This window comes from Brassica rapa, unplaced genomic scaffold (assembly GCF_000309985.2).
Source record: "Brassica rapa cultivar Chiifu-401-42 unplaced genomic scaffold, CAAS_Brap_v3.01 Scaffold0355, whole genome shotgun sequence".
Lineage (NCBI taxonomy): Eukaryota > Viridiplantae > Streptophyta > Magnoliopsida > Brassicales > Brassicaceae > Brassica > Brassica rapa.
The window spans coordinates 16,660-27,288 of NW_022610297.1; the positions used below are offsets into that span (position 1 = coordinate 16,660).

The window sequence follows — 10,629 nt, forward strand, 5'->3', positions numbered from 1 at the left end:
ACACTATCTCGAGGGTTCCTCACCCTCAAGACGACACAATAAAACTAACTCGACACACTATTCTAACTCTAGACTCAATACTCTAACATGGGCCCTGGTGATCTCGTGTTCCTCCTCAACATCGGGAATATCCTATCTCCCTACCACAAAGGCCAGAAGAAGGAACTTTCAACCGACCGCGGCCCACAGTCCTTCGGGTCACCGCGCGACAGCCCACAGTCCTTCGGGTCACTGCCACATTACACCGTCGTGTAATAACTCAGCCCTAGGCCATGATCCCGTCTCTCTGAGTCTTCCCGATCCAACGAATAAGGGGTTTCCTTAAACCCGCTGGGTACGAGGCTGAGGAAACACTAATCACCCCTAAACAAGCCTAGTATGGACGGGTTACGCTCATACTGTCGGCACACTCACACAACACAAACTCAATCTAGAACCTAACGTAATGATAAAGTTCCAGATCCTAACTAGACACTCGACTCTACAACACAAACCAATAGTACCAGTAGTCCGGCCTATATGGCCTAAGACCCTGAGTACTAACTACTAAACAATAATATCAATACTAAACAACACAATCAAACCGTTACCCAGATAGTCCAGCCTCCCGCTGAGAAACTATCTTTAAAGGTAATGGGAACCTGCACTCAACAATATCAACACGCAATAATAGAAAACATGATGCATCCTAGCCCTAGTCCTAGTCAGGTTATTAACTCAGTCTTAATTCCATTCATCTCAGCTTAGCCCTTGCTAAACTGAGTCCGGTTCCATAATTAAAATAACCCTAAGGACTCTACCATTCAATAGCGTGATCATTCTAATATATATGCAGACTCGATCTACCCTAAATTCCAAGTGGAATTCAAACAAACCAACTCACAGTGTTCTAGGCGAGAAGCAGCTGGTTGATCGGAGAAGACTTGGCCAAAACCCAATGGACGCCTTGACTGGACTGGAATGGACTGATCTTGTCTTGGACACAACCTTGGCTTCACCATGAAGAAGTTGACAGGCCTCGACAGGGTGATCTGGACTCAGACAGAACCTCCTCTAGCTTCTGGACAGTTCTTCGGACTTCCCGGCGGAGTATCGAGCAGAACTTCGACTGATCTGAACCCATGGAACTGAACTAATCTTGTACAGCACCTCCACTTGATTGTAGGAGAATATGACTGGCTTGGACGGATTGAATTGGACAGAGCTTCCGCCTCACAATTGGATAGAATCACCGATTGGACGGAACTGGCCTTCTCGGTGGAGTATTGGTCTTCAGAATCGACCATACTCTAGATCGGCCACTTTCTTTCTCTCTCTCTCTCTCTCACTAGCCACGTTGACTTCCCATCTGAACTGATCTTCACTTGATTGACCTTCAGTTGGACAGAACCTTCTCAAGGCGATGACTCGAAATCAATAGAGAACTGATCTCGAAAACTCTCTAATACTCTCGAAATAGCTCGGAATCACTTGCTTTCTTTTTCTACTTTTCTCTCAGGGTTTTAACTTGGTTTGGACAGGTCTGGATGTGAAGAAATGATCTGGGGTCGTGGGGTATTTATAGGAGACACCAGCCAATCAACTTCAGGTAGGTGGCAGCCCGTGTGTCGCTCGGCATGGCTCCAGACGCATGCACGGCGAAACCTCGTGCTCCACATGGCTGGCTGCATGTCCAGGACACATGCAGGACGCCACCACTCCTCCGAGATGTCAGGCTGCATGACTGGAGCTCATGCAAGGCGCCACACATCCTCACACATGTCGATCAGCATGCTTCGATTGCATGCGTTGCGACATCTCGTGCTTGGCCGATCCACCTCGTGCTCCACATGGCTGGCTGCATGTCCAGGACACATGCAGGACGCCACCACTCCTCCCAGATGTCAGGCTGCATGACTGGAACTCATGCAAGGCGCCACAGCATCACACACATGGCTGGCCGCATGCTTCGGTTGCATGCGCGGAGACACCTCGTGCTTGGTCGATCCACCTCGTGCTTCTACATGTCAAGCTGCATGTGCAGCTTCCATGTACGGCGACACCTCGAGCTTCTGTAGACACTCAGCTTGCTGGATGGTTGACACCACGTTCTGAACCCGTGCAACAAGCCACCTCGAGCTTCTCGGTCCATTCGCCTGATTTCGACCATTCCGGTGAATTTTCGTCCCGCGATCAATCCCAAATATTTTTCAACACCCTTTCTGAAGCTCGGAACAATTTTAATAAACTCCACTTGATCTCTGAAGTTGAGGGAAAATATGTCCTGAGCCTCCGGCTTCCTCGAAAAATTTCATAATATCGAAATTAGGGTTTTCGTCCAATTTCGGGTTTTCCCGTCGTGCTTCGATTCCGTCGTGCTTGCTTCTCGTCGTGCTTGCTTCCCGTCGTGCTTAATTCCCATCATGTTTCCAATGTCTTCGAAATAATATTCCGCTGATACGAAGTTTCGCGGAAAACTTCGTGCTGAAGAAACGTCATTCTTCCAAAACGTCGAGCTTCTATACCGTCGTGCTTCCAAAAATGTTATGCTTCCAAAACGTCCGTCTCATCAATCTAAGACATCTTCTAACTATGGTCGAGCAACTTATTCGACTCATAGTTCACTCAGGATCACTTCTTCGTCCACCTCGTACTTCAAAGGTTTTCGATCGATCCTTATCGCCCGCGACTCGATGACCACAAATACTCGACCATTCTCTCTTTTTTTTTTTTTTTTTTAATCGGGTTTCTACACACACGGACTCACCCGGACAGCCACAAACGTCCTGTGTGTGCTGACCGACAGCCACAGACGTCCTGTGTGTGCTGGCGGACACCCACAGACGTCCTGTGTGTACTGAACAGACAGCCCACGTGGGCCAAAATCACCCAAACAGTCCACGGGAAGGGCCAGCGTGCTGAGTCCAAGGACCAGCGTGCTGATATGTGTACTGATGGACAGCAACGGATGTCCTGTGTGTGCTGACGGACAGCCACAGACGTCCTGTGTATGCTGGCGGACACCCACTGATGTCCTGTGTGTACTGAACAGACAGCCCACGTGGGCCAAAATCATCCGAATAGTCCACGGGAAGGGTCATCGGGCTTAGTCCAAGGACCAACATGCTGATATGTGTACTGATGGACAGCCACAGACGTCCTGTGTATGCTGACGGACACACACGGACAGCCACAGACGTCTTATGTGTGCTGATGGACACACACGAACGTCATGTGTGTGCTGACGGAAACCCACTGACGTCCTGTGTGTACTGAACAGACAGCCACAGACGTCCTGTGTGTGCTGATGGACACACACAGACACACACGGATAGCCACGGACATCCTGTGTGACCTGACGGACAGCCACATACAGCCACGGACGTCCTGTGTGTGCTGGCGAACACCCACGGACGTCTTGTGTGTAATGAACAGACAGCCCACATGGGCCAAAATCTCCCAAACAGTCCACGGGAAGGGCCAGCGAGCTGAGTCGAAGGACCAACATGCTGATATGTGTACTGATGGACAGCCACGGACGTCTTGTGTGTGCTGACGGACACACATGGACACACACGGACGTCCTGTGTGTGCTGACGGACAGCCACAGCCGTTTTGTGTGTACTGACGGACCCACACGGACGTCCTGTTTGTGCTGATGGACACACACGGACGTCCTGTGTGTTCTGAACAGAGAGCCCATGTGGGCCAAAATCACCCGAACAGTCCACGGGAACGGCCAGCGTGCTGAGTCCAAGGACCAGCGTGCTGATATGTGTACTGATGGACAGCCACAGACGTTTTGTGTGTGCTGACGGACACACATGGACACACACGGACAGGAATGGCCGTCTTGTGTGTGCTGGTGGATACCCACGGACGTTCTGTGTGTACTGAACAAACAGCCCACATGGGCCAAAATCTCCCAAACAGTCCAAGGGAAGGGCCAGAGTGCTGAGTCCAAGGAACAACGTGCGGATATGTGTACTGATGGACAGCCACAGACGTCTTGTGTGTGCTGACGGACACACACGGACAGCCACGGACGTCCTGTGTGTGCTGACGGACAGCCACAGACGTCTTGTGTGTGCTGACGGACACACATGGACAGCCACGGACGTCCTGTGTGTGCTGACGGACAGCCACAGACGTCTTGTGTGTGCTGACGGACACACACGGACGTCCTGTGTGTTCTGACGAACACACACGGACGTCCTGTGTGTACTGAACTGACAGTCCACGGGAAGGGTCAGCGTGCTGAGTCCAAGGACACACGTGCTGATATGTGTACTGATTGACAGCCACGGACGTCCTGTGTGTACTGACGGACCCACACGGATGTCCTGTTTGTGCTGATGGACACACACAGACGTCCCGTGTGTACTGAACAGAGAGCCCACGTGGGCAAAAATCACCCAAACAGTCCACGGGAAGGGCCAGTGTGCTGAGTCCAAGGACCAGCGTGTTGATATGTGTACTGATGGACAGCCACGGACGTCCTGTGTGTGCTGACGGACACACATGGACACACACGGACAGGAATGGCCGTCTTGTGTGTGCTGGTGGACACCCACGGACGTCCTGTGTGTACTGAACAAACAGCCGACATGGGCCAAAATCTCCCAAACAGTCCAAGGGAAGGGCCAGCGTGCTGACTCCAAGGAACAACGTGCGGATATGTGTACTGATGGACAGCCACAGACGTCTTGTGTGTGCTGACGGACACACACGGACAGCCACGGACATCCTGTGTGTGCTGACGGACACACACGGACAGCCACGGACGTCCAGTGTGTGCTGACGGACAGCCACATACGTCTTGTGTGTGCTGACGGACACACACGGACGTCCTGTGTGTGCTGACGAACACACACGGACGTCCCGTGAGTACTGAACTGACAGTCCACGGGAAGGGTCAGCGTGCTGAGTCCAAGGACCAACATGCTGATATGTGTACTGATTGACAGCCACAGACGTCCTGTGTGTGCTGACGGACACACACGGACACACACGGACAGCCACAGACGTCCTGTGTGGGCTGACGGACACACACGGACGTCTAGTGTGTTCTGACGGACACCCATGGACGTCCTGTGTGTACTGAAAAGACAGCCCACGTGGACCAAAATCACACGAACAGTCCACGGGAAGGGCCAGCGTGCTGAGTCCAAGGACCAGCGTGCTGATATGTGTACTGATGGACAGCCACAGACATCTTGTGTGTGCTGACGGACACACACGGACACACATGGACTCACGCGGACAGCCACAAACGTCCTGTGTGTGCTGACGGACAGCCACAGACAGCCACGGACGTCCTCTGTGTGCTGGCGGACAGCCCACGTGTAACACCCCCGAACCGTCCTAAGCATAGGTCGACCCACCGGCCAACAATCAAACAAGAACATGACCGACAGACGACCCACACCAAGGGTTGGTGATGAAAGGCCAACCGGCCAGCCAACAATCAAACAAGAACATGACTGACCGTCCAACCCAACACCATGGTCCGGAAGCGCTACGTGACGGGCTAGGGACAATCTGTTCAGAGTCACAAACTTTACTCCACGACCTAGACCAGTTCATCCACCAACTCGTCTCGCTGCGTCAAGGCATAAGGCTTTTCAACCCGTACCTAGAGTTAGCATTTTCCGTTAGATCAAGGCTTAAGGCTTTTCAACCCGTACTACTACCTAATGTTGTGTTAGACCTGGACTAGTCAGATATCAGAGTACTCATGAAGCGCATATAAAACAATTACTTTACTGATTCGGGAAATATCCATTCATTGATATAATTCGAGACCGGTCCCGGCCTAATGCCAAATCGAGTCAACTAAACACAAATCCACAATACCGTTTACAAAAGGCATGAAAATCTACACCGGCGGTCCTAACGTCAAGCACCAAGCTATCCGATCATCCTTACCTAAATCGACCTGCAAAAAGGACAACGGAGTTGGATGAGTAACCTAATGTTACTCAGTGAGCTGGCGGCCTCTACCCGCAACCTAGACTCTAACCCGGACAACCCAAAATAACAATCAATCTAGCCCTAGCATGCAATAAAAGCTAAGGCTAAGCAAACCGTTACTAAGTTAGACTTGGCCTCCTGCCATGATCTAGCTTCAAGTAACGGGAACCTGCATAAAAACAAGTCAACAACCAATCCCTAGTTAACCATATATACGCCTGAGTTCAGTACTCATGTAGTGTTAGACACTTAGACCATACAAGTATCACTAGTCGATCGACCAACAATCAAACAAGAACATGATCGGCCAACCAATGATACCGCATTGCTTTAATAGCCACCACCCTTCACAAGCAATCCCTCAAACACATACAGGCCAACGTCAGGCCTACAATAACCAAATACACACCAACCCTAACCCGGTACCTAAGCCAGACTTAGGACTTAATGTCAGAACCTGCAACCAAATCAATCAACCACAAACACAATCACAATAATAAGAGTATGAGTATCTACAAATCGATCTAACTCGTAACACCGTATATCAGTGCTACACTGACTCGAGGGTTCCATAACCCTCTACGACACACTAACACAACACTCTAACCTGGGCCCTGGTGACTTCGTGTTCCTCCTCTTTCTCGGCAATATCCTATCTCCCTACCACAAAGGCCAGAAGAAGGAACTTTCAACCGACCGCGGCCCACAGTCATTCGGGTCACCGCGCGACAGCCCACAGTCCTTCGGGTCACTGCCACATTACACCGTCGTGTAATACTCAGCCATAGTACATGACACCGTTCGTCTGAGTCTTCCCGATCCAGCAAATAAGGGGTTTCCTTGAACCCGCTGGGTATGAGGCAGAGGAAACACTAATCAACCCCATACAAGCCTAGCATGGGCGGGTTACGCACATACTGTCGGCAACACTCACACAACACAAAATCAATCTAGAACCTCACATAACGATAAATTTTCAGATCCTAACCAGACACTCAACTCTACAACACAAACAGTAGTACCAGTAGTCCAGCCTATATGGCCTAAGACCCTTAGTACTAAATACTAAACAATAATATCAATACTAAACAATACAATCAAACCGTTACCCAGATAGTCCAGCCTCCTGCTGAGAAACTATCTTTAAATATAATAGGAACCTGCACTCAACCATATCAACACGCAAGAATAGAAAACATGATGCATCCTATTCTTAGTCCTAATCAGGTTATCAACTCAGTCTTAATCCCATTCATCTCAGCATAGCCCATGCTAAACTGAGTCCAATTCCATAAATAAAATAACCCTACGGACTCTACCATTCAATAGCGTGATCATTCTAATCTATATGCAGACTCGATCTACCCTATATTCCAAGTGGACTTCAAACAAACCAACTCACAGTGTTCTAGGAAAGAAGCAGCTGGTTGATCGGATAGGACTTAGCCAAAACCCAATGGACGACTTGAATGGACTGGACTAGACTGATCTTGACTTGTACAGAACCTCCCCTGATACTGGTCTGGACTGAACTCAACTCGAACAGCACCTTCCTTAGCTTCTGAACAATTCTTCCGAAATCTGAACAGAGTATCGAATCATAACCTCGGCTGAACTGAAACCATGGAACTGATCTTGGACAGCACCTCCACTTGATCATCAAAGAATATGAGTAGAGTGGACAGATTAATTTGGGCAGAGCTTCCGCATAACAATTGCAGAAATTCTTCGATTGGACAGAACTTCGCTTCTTGGTGAAGTATCGATCTTCGGAACTCAGCTACACTCTCTTTCTCTCTCTCTCTAACCACGTTTCCTTGCTTCCCATCTGATTTGATCTTCAATTGGTTGATCTTCAGTTGGCCAGAGCATTCCCTAGGCGCTGACTTGAAATCAGTAGAGAAACAGATCTCGAAAACTCTCTAAAACTCTCGAAATAGCTCAGAATCTCTTCCTTACTTTTTCTACTTCTTTCTCTCTCTCTAACCCACTTTTTTAAATTGCTTTTGAAAGGTCTGGATGAATGAAATGAGAAGGGGTCGTGGTCTTTATATATGATACAGCAGCGAATCAAATTGAAGTTGGTGGCAGTGCGTGTGTCAGCTAGCATGGCTCCGGTTGCATGCGTCGCGGCACCTCGTGCTCCACATGGCAGTCAGCATGGACAAAACTCATGCAAAGTGACACCTCTTCTCCTGCCTGGACGACCAGATGTCTATCAGCATTGATGGAATGCATGCGTCGCGACACACAGCTCCCTGCGTGTCGATCAGCATGCTTCGGTTGCAGGTATCGCGACACTTCGTGCTTCAACATGTCATGCTGAATGTTCCTGCTTCATGCACGGCGACACCTCGAGCTTCTCTTGACACTCAGCTGGTTAGACAGTTGCCACCACGTTCTTATCCCTTCTGATCAAGCCACCTCGAGCTTCTCGGTTCCTTTGCGCGATTTCGACCCTTCTTGTGAATTTCTGACCCGCGATCAATCCCGAATATTTTTCCGCTCCCATTCTGATTCTCTGAATATTTTTAATAAACTACAGATGATGTCTGATATCCTTTAAAAATATTTTCCGAGCCTCCGGCTTCCTCAAAGAATTTCGTAATACCAAAATTAGGGTTTTCGCCCAACTTCGGGTTTTCCAGTCGTGCTTGCTTCCCGTCCTGCTTAATTCCTGTCCTGCTTCCGACTTATAATGTCTTCAGAATAATATTTTACTGATACGAAGATATTCCAAGAAAACTTCGCGATGAAGAAACGTCAATCTTCAAAAACGTCGAGCTTCTAAACCGTCGTGCTTCAAAAATGGTGTGCTTCAAAAATGGTATGCTTCCAAAACGTCAGTCTCATCAATCTAAGACATCTTCTAACTATGGTCGAGCAACTTATTTGACTCATAGTTCACTCACGATCACTTCTTCGCCCACTTCGTACTTCAAAACTTCTCGATCGATCCTTATCGCCCGCGACTCGACCAGCACAAAGATACTCGACCACTCTTTTTTTTTTAACGGGTTTCTACATTCTCTCCCCCCCCCTTAATAGAATTTGTCCTCGAATTCTTAGTTGCGAAATTGCTCGTCTTCACAACACTCTCCAGTCGTCTCCATAACCTCTTTACTCTGTCCACCACGGTTCCTTCAGTGTCCTCTTCAAGGCCTCCACAATTGTCTTTATATCTCTTCACTTGTATGATGACTGAGTCGTCCTCTTGCTTTTACTCTGTCATAACACACTCATCGCCCATGATACTATCTTGTCATTTTGATAGATATCATCCTTGTCCAGATTCCTCAAATCCTTCTCGATCTTCGTCTTCCCAAGTACTGATGAAGTCCTTTCCCAACGAAGTCTTGTTTCTTCCCATCTGTCCAGTCCATACCACAGCCCAGTTCTCTGAATCTGTCTCTCCTCTTTCGCTTCGTGTTTGGGTTTTGCCTCGAACTCCCTCCACTTTAAGGTTTTCATCCCTTAAAGTACCGATCAACAAACGCACTTACTCGCTGCAACTCAAAAGAACACCTCACATGCAAGTTAGTAGACAATTAATCACATAATCTACTAACCCAGCAAATACTAACAATGCAACCTAACCGTAATTCTAACCAGCAACCTAACAGTGCTACCCAAGCAACCTAGCAATTCTAGTTTCCACTATCTCAATCCTAATTCCTAAAACCACAAATCCTATCGCTGGACGTGACCGGTTTCCCTAATGCCTTTTGTGACTCTTTTTGACTCGATAAATATTTAAAACCGATTAAATCATGAGTTCCGGAAGCATGGACGAAACCATGCTCTGATACCACCTCTCTAACACCCCCGAACCGTCCTAAGCATAAGTCGACCCACCGGACAACAATCAAACAAGAACATGACCGACGGACGACCCACACCAAGGGTTGGAGATGAAAGGCCAACCGGCCAGCCAACAATCAAACAAGAACATGACTGACCGTCCAACCCAACACCATGGTCCGGAAGCGCTACGTGACGGGCTAGGGACAATCCGGTCAGAGTCACAAACTTTACTCGACGACCTAGACCAGTTCATCCACTAACTCATCCCGCTGCGTCAAGGCATAAGGCTTTGCAACCCGTACCTAGAGTTATCATTTTCCGTTAGATCAAGGCCTAAGGCTTTTCAACCCGTACTACGACCTAACGTTGTGTTAGACCTGGACTAGTCAAATATCAGAGTACTCATGAAGCACATATAAAACAATTACTTTATTGATTCGAGAAATATCCATACATTGATATAATTCGAGACCGGTCCCGGCCTAATGCCAAATCGAGTCAACTAAACACAAATCCACAATACCGTTTACAGAAGGCATGAAAATCTACACCGGCGGTCCTAACGTCCAGCACCAAGCTATCCGATCATCCTTACCTAAAGCGACCTGCAAAAAGGACAACAGAGTTGGATGAGTAACCTAATGTTACTCAGTGAGCTGGCGGCCTCTACCCGCAACCTAGACTCTAACCCGGACAACCCAAAATAACAATCAATCTAGCCCTAGCATGCAGTAAAAGCTAAGGCTAAGCAAACCGTTACTAAGTTAGACTTGGCCTCCAGCCATGATCTAGCTTCAAGTAACGGGAAGCTGCATAAAAACAAGTCAACAACAAATCCCTAGTTAACCATATATACGCCTGAGTTCAGTACTC

The 10,629-nt window shown here is 48.5% G+C and overlaps 1 long non-coding RNA gene across 1 annotated transcript; it reads right to left on the reverse strand.

Moving 5' to 3' along the window:
• Positions 1-2,192: 2,192 nt before the first annotated feature.
• Positions 2,193-9,638, reverse strand: LOC117130204. Its single transcript, XR_004453646.1, has 2 exons — positions 8,953-9,638; positions 2,193-2,697 (listed from the first exon to the last, which is right to left on the reverse strand). It is a non-coding gene; the product is annotated as an uncharacterized LOC117130204 (long non-coding RNA).
• Positions 9,639-10,629: the final 991 nt, after the last annotated feature.